Genomic DNA, 12,444 nt, shown 5'->3' with positions numbered 1-12,444 from the left:
ATTATTATCACCTAGAGGTCACTTAACTTTTAGGGGTTTCTCTTTCCTCAAGTATAAAATGAAAAAGTTGTACTAGATAATTTAATTTCCTTATCTATTATGAGGTATATATATAACACAACAAATCTAAAAAAATTTTTGTAAATGCTCAAATACAAGTAGTTGGGTTTTTTTAATGATCCTCACTCAAACACTAATAACTCTTCAAAGTCCAACTCAAGTCCCACCTCTTACAGAAACTCTTCCCCAATCACTCCAGTATCTCTCACTCCTCTGACTTCCTTGTCACATTCAGTCATCCTGGTCACTCAACTTTAATTTTTCGGTTCAATTCAAAAAGCATTTATTAATTGTCTAGTGTATTCAAAGTCATATCCCAGATTCTCAATTATGTCCTGCATTGCTTTGTTGTCTTATCTTTTCCTGTCTGTTTTTTGTTTTCACAACTGAATTTTAAGCTCCCTGGAGGCACAAATCAAGTTTTATCATTCTTCATATCTTCCCACAAGGCTTAGCACAGTATTAGGTACATAATATGAAACAAATATTTGCAGCTAGGAGGGCAGCTGGGTGATACAGTAGATAGAGCAAAGGGTTTGGAGTCAGAAAGACCTGAGCTCAAATTTGATCTCAGACACTTACTAACTGTGTCCCTGGACAAGTCACTTAACCATATTTGCCTGTAAAAAAAAGCTGGAGAAGGAAATGGCAAACCACTCCAGTATCTTTGCTAATAAAATCCCAAAGAGGGTCACAAAGAGTTGGACAAAACTAATATGTAACAAATATTCTAGCTCTCCTAGATCTTCGAGGGTATAGCCTATATCTTAGTCACCTTGGTATTCTCAGAGCCTTGTACATAGTTGGCAATTTGATAAATGTGAAATAGTCAGAATGGAGAATGAATGCTTACTGTATGACAGAATGGGGTTCAAGACTCATGCCTTCAAAACCCAGATTAATGTAATTCTTTCTGCTCATCTCTTTTCAGTTCATAGTCCCTGCCAGTCCCCTGTCTCCCAATACCACCACTACCATGGAATCAGTCCTAAATGCACACACAACCTCTCCAAAAGGAAAGAAAAAACAATCTATCCAAATGTTGTATAAAGTCCTGCCCATTCTAGTCACAAGGGAGTTCCATTGAGTTCTCACCATTCCTTTTCACGGCACAAAGCCTCAATGCTAAGCTGCTTGGAAGAAGAGTAAAATGTAATGGAGTTTAGTTTGAGGTTTGGAGGGTCGTTTATTCTGGTCTGACAAGCCATGGAGGGATGAATTCAAACAATTCAGTAGGAAATGTGAATGGAATCACCCAGCCTGAGCTGATTTTTCCTTCAGCTCTGTTCTTTATTTATTACCTAGCTGCTGGTGGTATCTGGGGAAGGCTTAAAAAGGTAAGAGTTGGGATGGATACTTCAGGTCAGGAATCTAGTCCTCCCCTGAATTCATTGGACCCATCTAGACAAATAAAGGATTCCTCTCAGGTACTCAGTTTCTCCATCTATAAAGCCCCATACATGAGTATACTAATCCTCCAGCACAAAGAAATAAAATAAAGAGAATAAAACAGATGCCAATGTGAGTAGTAAATTGTTTGTACTGGGGGTGGCTGGGTAGCTCAATGGATTAAGAGCCAGGCCTACAGATGGGAGGTCCTAAGTTCAAATCTGTCCCCTGACATTACTTAGCTGTGGGATCCTAGGCAAGTTACTTAACTTAACTTAACTTGGCCTTGGAACCAATACCAAGTATTGATTCTAAGATGGAAGGTAAGGGTTTTTTTTTTAAATGTTTGTATTATCAGTATAGTCTGAAGTACCTAAAGATTCAGTAATTTATGTAGTTGCTATTGTTATTCTATGCAAAAACCACCTATGGCTGAGATTTTAAAAAAATATTCTAGGTGATGTGACAAATCCAAAATATGATGCTAGAATATGACTCCCTAGTCTTTAAAGCATTCCATCTTGCCAAGAAAGCTTTGAGGGCTTTATGAATTGAAGTTACTGTTATCATTAGCTAGAGCAAAGATTTATAAAACTAAAGGTTAGAGCTGTTATAGTAAGCTTTTTTAATTAACATTTTATTAAACCAGAAGAGATCTGATGCACACTGTTATTGACTTTTTTTACTTGTAAGTAGTGATGCCAGTCAACGTTTCAAAGGAAAAGCAAAGTTTCTTAGACTCTATAACATGCTCTATTTAAAATTAGATATAGTTTGTCTACTATCCCATTATCATAAATACGTTCTCTAGATTATAATTAATTAGAACTTTGCTTTTTAAATTTTTAAATGCTTTTATTTCATTAAATATTTCCCAATTACATGTTAGAAATTTTTTATTATAATTTTTTAAATTCTGAGTTCTAAATTCTCTCAATCTCTCCCCATCCTTCCCCCTTGAGAAGGTAAACAATTTAGTATCAATTATACATGTGATATCATAAAAATATTTCCATAACAGTTATGGAAAACAAAAAATAAAGTTTAAAAGAAGTATATTTCACTCTGCATCCAGAGTTAATCAGTTCTCTTTCTAGAACTAGAAAGCATTTTTCATCATGGATCCTGTGGAATTATCTTGGATCATTGTCTTGATCAAAGTAGTAGGACTTTCATAGTTGATCATTCTTACAGTAATATTATTACTGTGTACAATATTCTTCTAGTTCTTCTTGCTTTCATTTTGCATGAATTCATATAAGTCTAACCAGGTTTTTCTGAAAGCATCCTCCTTATCATTTCTTATAGCTCAATAGTATTCCATCATAATTATATATAGAACAACTTGTTTAGCCATTCTCCAACTGATTGGCATTCTTTCAGTTTCTAATTCTTTGCCACCACAAAAAAAAGCTGCTATAAAAAATATTCCTGTACCAATGGGTTCTTTTCCCTTTTTTTTTTTATCTCTTGGGATAAAGACATAGTAGTGGAATTGCTGGGTCAAAGACCATGCACAGTTTTATTCTTAGGGCATAGTTCCAAATAGTTCCTCAGAATGATTGGATAAATTCACAACCTACCAAAAGTGAATTAATATACCTGCTTTTCCACATCCTTTCCAGCATTTGTCATTTTCCTTTTCTGTCTCTGAGCTGTTTTAATTTGCATGCCTCTAATCAATAGTGACAGAGAATTTTTTCATGTGTCAATTTTTTGTATTTTTGAGGGGGTTTTGCTTTGGTTTCTTCTTCTGAAAACTCCCTATTTAAATCCTTTGATCATTTATCAACTTCAGAATAATTTTTATGTTTACAAATTTGGTTCAGTTCCCTGTATATTTGAGAAATGGGGTCTTTATCGAGAGAAATTTGATGAAAATATTTTTCTCAGTTTCCTGTTTTCTTTCTAATTTTGGCTGCATTACTTTTGTTTGTACAAAAGCATTTCAATTTCATGTAACTGAAATGCTCTATTTTGTTGCCTATGATCCTTTCTTATTTGGTCATAAACTCTTCCCTTATCCATAGATCTGACACATACATTTTTTCTATGCTTTTGTAATTTACTTATGATAGCACCCATTATGTATTTATCATTTATCCATTTTGGCCTTATCTTAGTATATGCTTGAGATATTGGTCTATACCCAGTTTCTGCAAAACTACTTTCTAATTTTCCCAGCAATTTTTGTCATATGGTGAGTTCTTAGCCCAAAGGCTTGGATCTTTGGGTTTATCAAACATTAGATTACTATGGTCATTTACTATTCTGAACTGTGTACCTAATCTATTGCACTGGTCCTGCACTCCATTTCTTAGCCAGTACCAGATTGTTTTAATGATTAATACTTTGCAACAAATTTTGAAATCTGAACTGCTAGGCTTCCTTCCTTCACTTTTTTTTTCATTGATTCCTTTGGTATTTTTTACCTTTTGTTCTAAAAGATGAATTTTATTATTTTTTCTAGCTCTGTATAATAATTCTTTGGTTGTTTGATATGCCATTGAATAAGTAGATTAAGAAGCAGATTTGTAATTTTTATTCTGTTGGCTTAGCCTATCCTCAAGCAATGAATATTTTTTCCAGTTGTTTAGATCTGTCTTTATTTGTGTGAAAAGAGATTTCTGATTGTGTTCATATAGTCCCTGGGTGTGTGCAGGTAGACTCACAAGTATTTAATATTGTCTACAAAGCTTTTAAATGGAATTTATGTGTCTCTTCTTGCTGGAATTTGTTGATTATATATATATGTATGTATATATATATATATATATATAAATGCTATAAATTATGTGGATTTGTTTTATATTTTGCAACCTTGTTGAAGTTTTTAATTGTTTCAACTAATTTTTCAGTTGATTCTCTGAGGTTCTCTAAGTATACCATCATATTATTTGCAAAGAGTGATAGTTTTGTTTCCTCATTCTCTATTTTTATTTCTTCAATTTTCCTTATCTTATTGTTATAGCTAGCATTTCTAGTACAATATTAAATACTAGTGGGGATAATGGACATCCTTGATCTTATTGGAAAAGTTTTAAGTTTATCCCTGTTACAGAGAATGCTTGTGCTTGGTTTTAGATAAATACTACTTATATTTGGTTTTAGTTTTATTTATAATTTTAAGAAAGGCTGCATTGATTCTGATTTTTTTTTAGTGTTTTTAATAGGAATTGTATCACATTTTATCAAGGGCTTTTTTGTATCTACTGATATAATTATATGATTTTTGTTTTGTTTTGTTATTGATATCATCAATTATGCTTGTAGTTTTCTTAACATTTAACTACCCCTTCATTCATGGTATAAATTCCACCTAATCATAGTATATGATCTTTGTGATAAATTACTATAATCTCCTTGCAAATTTTTAAAAATTGTTTGCATTGATATTCATTAAGGAAATTGCCCTATAGTTTTCTTTCTCTGTTCTTGTTCCCTCTCATTTAGGTATCAAAATTATATTTGGGTCATAAAAAAGAATTTAATTATTTATTTATGTTTACTCATTTTTATATTGGTATATAATTTATATTTATATTTGTAATTTAATTATTAATATTATATATTGGGATTAATTGCTACTGAAATGTTTGGTAAAATTCAATTATAAATCCATCTGTTCCTGGGTATTTTTTTCCTTAGGGAGCTCATTTATGGCTTATTCAACTTCCCCCCCAATACAGGGTTATTTAATTATTCTATTTCCTCTTCTGTTAATCTGAGAAGTTTATATTTTTGTAAATATTCATCCATTTCACTTATATTGTCAGTTTTACTAGAATACAATTAGGCAAAATAACTCCCAATTGTTTTAATTTCATCTTCCTTAGTAGTACTTTTACTCTTTTCTTTTTTGACACTAGTAATTTGTTTTTCTTCTTTCTTTTTTTCAAACCAAATTAACTAATGTTTTATCTATTTTATTGATTTTTATCTATTTTATTTGGTTTTCATTGTCTATAGTTCTTTTCAGCAAAATGTTTCCTTGCTTATTGCTTTTAATTAGTTAAAATTTTGCTTTTGCTTTGTGTGAAATCATAATTGCTATCCCCGCCTTTTTTACTTCAGTTGAAGTATAATAGATTCTGCGCCAGCCTCTTATACTTTAATTCTGTATGTCTCTATTTTAATTGTATCACATAGGATGCTATCCACATTGAGAGAAAGAACTGTGGGAGTAGAAAACCGCAGAAGAAAAAATATGATTTATCACTTGTTTATATGGTATAGGATTTGGGGTTTTGATTTTAAAAGATTACTCAATTACAAAAATAAATAATATAGAAATAAGTATTGAGTGATAATACATGTATAACCCAGTGGAAATGTTTGCCAGCTCCAGGAGGAAGGAGGGAAGAGGGCAAGGAGGGAACATGAATCATGTAACCATAGAAATTTTTTAAAAAATAAATAAATACTTAAAAATTAAATGTGTCATGTAAACAACATATTGTTAGATTAAAATTTCTAATCCATTCTAGCATTTGCTTCTATTTCATAGGTGAGTTCATCCCATTCACAGATATGATTACCAACTATGCATTTCACTCTATCCTGTTTTCTTCTGTTTTTCATGCTCTCTCTTTTTTATTCTCTCCCTCCTCTAAAGTCTATGTTGCTTCTGACAAGTACCTTCTTTTATCTGCCCTACCTCTTATGAGCCTCCTTTTTCCTCACTCTTCCCCTCCTACTTCCCTGCTCAATAAGATAGATTTATATTACCCGTTGAGTATGTATATATGAATGTATATATGAAAATATATAAAATTTACCCTTGTTGAACCAATGTATATGTAAGATTGAAGTATTTCCCACCTCCCCAATATTTTCCTCTTCTGCCATTAAAAGCTCTTCCTTGAGGATTTCTTTTATGTAATATAATTTTCCTCATTTTTCTTTCCCTAGCCCAAGAAATCCCTCTTTCTCATGCATCCATTGTTCTTCCCCCAACAAAATCAACTCACTCCAGCACTCTCTTTCTATGTAGAATACTTCTAATTGCCCTAATAATAATAAAGGTCTTTAAAGTTACATATATCATCTTCCCAAATAGAAAGGCAGTTTAATCTTGAGTCCCTTATGATTTCTCTTTCATGCTTACCTTTCTATGTTTCTCTTGAGACTTGTATTTGAAAGTCAAATTTTCTATTAAACTACAGTCTTTATTAGAGATGCTTGAAAGTCCTCTATTTTATCAAATATCTACTTTTGCCTTGAAGGATTATACTCAATTTTACTAGATAGATTATTCTTTATTGTAATCCCAGCTATTTTGCATTCCAGAATACCATATACCAAGTTCTTTACTGCCTTAACAATGAAAGCTGCTAAATCTTCCATGATTCTAGCTGTGGTTCCATGGTATTTGAATGGCTTCTTTCCAATTGTTGAAGTATTTTCTCTTTAACCTGAGGCTTGGCTATTTCAGAGAGTTTTCATTTTGAGATCTTTTTCAAGTGGTGATCAGTCAATTCTTTCAATTTTTATTCTACCCTCTGGTTCTAGGATAGCAGGGCAGTTTTCCTTGTTGGTTTCTTCAATGGCTAGGCTTTTTCTTTGATCATTGCTTTCTTTCTTTCTTTTTTAGAATCCTTACCTTCTGTCTTGTATTGGCTCCAAGGCAGAAGAGTGGTAAGAGCTAGACAATGAGAATCAAGTGACTTGCCCATGGTCACACAGCTGGGAAGTGTCTGAGGCCAGATTTGAACCTAGGACCTCCTGTCTCTAGGCCTAGTTCTCAATCCACTGAGCTACCCAGCTGCCCCCTGATCATTGCTTTCTGGTAATTCAATAATTCTTAAATTAATTTTAAAAATTTAATTCTTAAATTCTTAAATTGATCTATTTTACAGGTCCGTATTTTCTATTTTTTTCAAACTTCTTACTTTGTTTCTTGATGTCTTATAGTCTTCTAAAAATAGCCCTTACCTTCTGTCTTAGAATAAATACTATGTATTGGTACTGGTGTATTGGTGCAGAAGAGCAGCAAGGGCTAGGCAATAGGGGGGCGGGGTTAAGTGACCTGCCTAGGTTAACACAGGTAGGAAGTGTCTAAGGCCAAATTTGAACCCAAGACTTCTCATCTCTAACTCTAGCTTTCTATACACTGAGCCACCTATAATAAGTTCCCTTCTCATAGATATCAAGATATCTCAAGATTCCACTCTCCTAATTATAATATTTAAGAAATAATTTCCTTCAAAGAGATTTTTAACTATTCCATTTGATTAATTTTGCTTTTTAAGGAGTTATTTTTATCAGTAAACTTTGATATTTCTTTTTTCCATTTAGCTATTTCTGGTTTTTAAGATGTTATTTTCTTCAGGGTTTTTTGTACTTTTACCAAGTTCTTAACTGTCTCTTCATATTTTCTTCCTTTGCTTTTATTTCTTTACCTAATTTTCCTTCTATGACTCTTATTTGATTTTTAAAATCTTTTTTATCTCTTTTTAGCTCAGGAATTCTAGTGGGGATTATGTCCAATTTGTTTATTTTTTCTTTTGAGGCTTTGGCTATAGCTGCTTTGACTTCATTTTCTTATTTTGAATTTAAGTCTTGACCTTCCCTGTCACCACAGTTTTTTATTGTCAGGTTCTTTTTTTTTTTAACTGTCTGCTCATTTTCCTACCTATTTCTTGATTTTGAACTTGCTATTAAATAGCATTGCACTAGTGTTTCTTGAGTTAATTCTGGGCATCTGGAAGTTTATAGTGCTTCCAAGGTGGTGTGATCTGGGCGACTTGGCCTCTAATCTCCCAGTCTGTACATTATTTCCTTACCCAGTAAGGGTCCCTGATCCCTTGGGACCAGAAATTATATTATTCCTCAGCATCTTTGATCCTTTATGACCAAAAGTGATATTTTCCCTCAGGACTCCTGCTCCCTCGTGACTGAAATTGTTCCTTTCTATCCTTAAATTATGATCCAGAAGTGAGCAGAGGCAGTGGAGATGCCAAACAGTGTCTGATCCTGCATCCAGTACTAGCACAGAGATTTCCCATAATTTCTTTCTGACCAGTTGCTAGGTTCCCTTACAGCCTCAGCCTTAAGAGGTTCCAAAGCTGCTGCTGATTGTGTTGCCACCACCCAGTTCCACAATGGTCTCTGGCTTCTGTGTCACAGATTTCTTTCCAGCCTCCTATGTTGTCTTGGGAAGGAAAAATGTCTCATTCAGACCTTTTGTTGGCACTGTCACTCCAGAAATGAATTTGAGATATTATTTTAAAGCTGTTTGGAGGAAAATGTTGGGAAGACTTCAACTAAGCTTACTGTACTCTGCCATCTTTACACTTTACTTTAAAGAGGAAATCTGAAATGAAACCATATTATAGCTTGAATGAATCCTGCTGTTGCATTTTAGTGTGGCATAGATTATATAGTAAAGTAGTGGACTTGAAATCAGGATACCGGAGTTCAAACATCGCCTCTGGTTCTTACTAATTGTGGAACAATGGGCAAACCACAATAATTATGTAACCTGGAATTCTCAGAAAATATCCAGTCCACCTAAGATGAAAATTCCCTGGAGAGGTCTTTGAGGCATGCCCAGATTGCCTACTATGGAGGTCTTCACTCCCTACCTCATAACTAGAAATGGCCTTCTTTGATTAGCAGTCTGCCAAAATTACAACTGGCAAGATTGAACATATTGCTCTTTTTTTCCTTATTGTGCTCTTTTGGGCAACTCTTATCTATTGCATCTAGAGGGTAAAGATCCAATTCACTCATAACCAGGATGCTAAGAACTGAACCACTAAGAAAGAAAGAACTTTCTTCCCTGCTCTCTTTCTCTTTTATCTTGGCTCAGAGAAATAAGCCTGGGGGTGTTTGTTCTTCTCAGTTTCATGTGCTGGAAGAACCCTGGAATTCAGGCCATGACAACCTTAGAGTAAAGATTACAAGAACAACCCTGGCCTTCAGGCGGGAAGGGGGGGGGGGTGATTTGCTTTATATTACATTACAATGAAGCTCAAATGAGATAATCCATATAAAGTTCTTTAAATACTTTAAGGAATTATATAAATCATTAATATGTTTCAGTGTTAAATATCTAAATTCCCATAATAATTATCAATGTTAAAATAAAGTTCTGTTGTACATTCAGAACCTCAGAAGTCAACAAGATAAAAATGTCATCTTACTCTGAGATACTACAATCCTTACGTTTGTTTTCTTCTACTTATTTCTTCAAATATTTTGAACTGAGACAAATACCTATACTAAAAGTACAAACATCAAGATATCTTTGAAAATTCAACAAACATCACAGCAAGCTGGAAAATGTTAGAACCTAATGAAGGCATGACCTAGCAACTAGAATTATGTACCAGAAGCTGACTATCTTTTATAAACTGGAAGATATCAAATCCTCATACTACAAATATAAACCTCAAAATAGTCTAGAGAACTCAACTAACAAACTGTACCATCATCACAAATAGAAATGCTCAAATATAATATTGATCCATTAAAAAATATATATTTTAGGTGGCTCAGTGGATTGAAGTCCACTGGGTTCAAATTTGATCTCAGACACTTCCCAGCTGTGTGACCTTGGGCAAGTCATTTAAACCCTATTGCCTAGCCCTTGCCACTCTTCTGCCTTAAAACTCATACACAGTATTGATTCTAAGATGGAAGGTAAGGGTTTAAAAAAAAAGCATTTTTAATATATGTCACTATACCAAATACTCATACTCTCCAAGTTGCAGTGGAATAAAAAGCTTTCAAAGGAGGAGACAAAAAAAATGTAGAAATGAGATAAAATATATGTCATCCTGCTGACCTATCTCAGGATCATTTCTACCTATCCTGTTTATTTTTTTTTAACTTTACCTTCAGTTTTAGAATTAATACTAAGTATCAGTTCCAAAAGAAAAGAGTGGTAAAGACTAGGCAACTGGAGTTAAGTGATTTGCCAAGGGTCACAGAGCTAGGATGTATCTGAGGACATATTTGAACCCAGGTCCTCCAAATTCCAGGCCTGGTTTTGAATCCACTGGGCCACCTAGCTTCCCCTTATCTGTCCTTTTTAAAAAGAAGAAAATAAAAAGATAAAATTTCCATCCAAGGTGGTTGCTTGATGAGGAAAAGCCCAGCTCCCATAAACCTAGCAAAAATCCCAAAATAATCCTGGGTCAAATTAAAAAAAAAAACAAGAAGAAGAACAGTTAACTATTCCAGAACTACACAAAAATTTAGGAAACCCCCAAGCAAAGGGAAAGAGGGCTCATTAGTAAAGCCAGTAACTGTATCAGCACAAAGAAGCTAAAGAAATTGTAGTCCATTAATGTAATAGAACATTATTGTGCTAATAAGAAATAATAAAGAATTATGATTTCAAAAAATCCAGAAAGTAGAAATTGGTACACAGTCAAATAAGCATTGCCAGAACAATTTAAACAGTAGCAAAAAAAAATTATACATTGTTTAAAAAAAACAACTTTGAAAGATTTAGAATTCTGATTAAAGACTCATGTCTCCAGAGGCACCTGTCCTGACAGAGGTGACAGATTCAAGGTACAGAAGGAAATCACAATGTGGATTTGTTTTGCTTGACTATGTTTGTTACATGTTTTGAGGATTTATTTTTATTTTTAAGTGGGAATGAGAGCAGCAAGAAACAGGGCTCATAATGGTGATAAAAAAGAAAGAAGAAAAGACAAAAGAGGAGAGTCATTGAAATGTGTAAAAAAACTACACAGAGGGAAACAAAAGAATGTTCAGAAGACAACAGAGACAAACAAGACAAGAGACAAAATAGACAGTTTTCAAAGAAATATATTTATTTTATACTTTTTTAAAGCAAATGGCATGGAAGCATTTAATATACAATTTATATGTTCTATTTTGTACAGGAAAATGTTTGGTTTTTTAATATTTTAAATTCTAAATAAAGCATCAAATTTAAAAAGAATGAAGAGATGATAATTCTGATATCATTAACATTTATATAATCAGTCAGTACAGATGTTGGTCATCATTTGATCCTGTCCTGGAAAAATCCAGGTGACTAAGTGCTTTAATGAATTGGCTGGGTGTTTTGATGTAGGATAAATGCAAATTCAATTCATGCTCAGCAATTTAGACATAATGAAGGAATTGTACAATTGAAGGTCCAATCTTTAGAGCATGCACAATATTCTCTATCTGCTGCAAATCCATGTAGAGATGTGATGAGTCTGATTCTAGAAATGCATGATGGAAGAATTTTTTCCCTAACTACCTAAGAGCATATGTAGGTATTTTCTGTTTCCTGTTAGCTTTCAGTGATAAAAAGCCTTTTAATTGGCTGCTGACCCAGAATGGAATGTGCATAAAAAGGAGCTTGTCAGAACATAATAACACTATTCTTGTTGGCTTTTTTTGTGAGGGGAAGAAATGTTCTCCCCACCCTCCTCCAGGGGGAAGAGGTAGCAGGCAGTGGCAGGCACTGCAGGCAGCTGCCTTTTCTTCCACCCTAGCCTTCATGAGGCTATGATGCAAGGTGTTATTTTCCTCTGTCGGTGGCATATCTATGCTTTCATGATCTTATTTGAATGGGAATCAGAAAAGTATATATTCAAGAGGTCCTAGGAGCCACCAGGGCTCCAACAGATGGAATCCACTGGAGAATACATCAGTAACCACAGTATCCAATCCCACTGAGTGAAAGAAGAACCCAACCTGGCAGCCGAGGCATCACATCCTGCAAGCATCACTTCTCTATCGGCCATGTCCTATTTGGTGGTAGAAATGTTTATAGCAATGACTTGAAGTTTGAGCCCACTTTCCCCAGGGATTGGGTGGTAGTAAAGGAGAATATGTTTTCCAGGAATAGCTAGGCAATTCAGTGGATTGAAAGCCAAGCCCAGAGACCAAAGGTCCTGGGTTCAAATTTGACTTCAGACACTTCCTAGCTCTGTGACCCTGGACAAGTTACTTAACCCCCATTGCCTAGCCCTTACCACTCATCTGTAATGTGGGGATAATGACACTACCTTCCTCATA

The sequence above is a fragment of the Monodelphis domestica genome, chromosome 2, assembly GCF_027887165.1.
Source record: "Monodelphis domestica isolate mMonDom1 chromosome 2, mMonDom1.pri, whole genome shotgun sequence".
In the NCBI taxonomy this organism is placed as follows: domain Eukaryota; kingdom Metazoa; phylum Chordata; class Mammalia; order Didelphimorphia; family Didelphidae; genus Monodelphis; species Monodelphis domestica.
Note: the sequence above shows the minus strand (reverse complement) of the source record.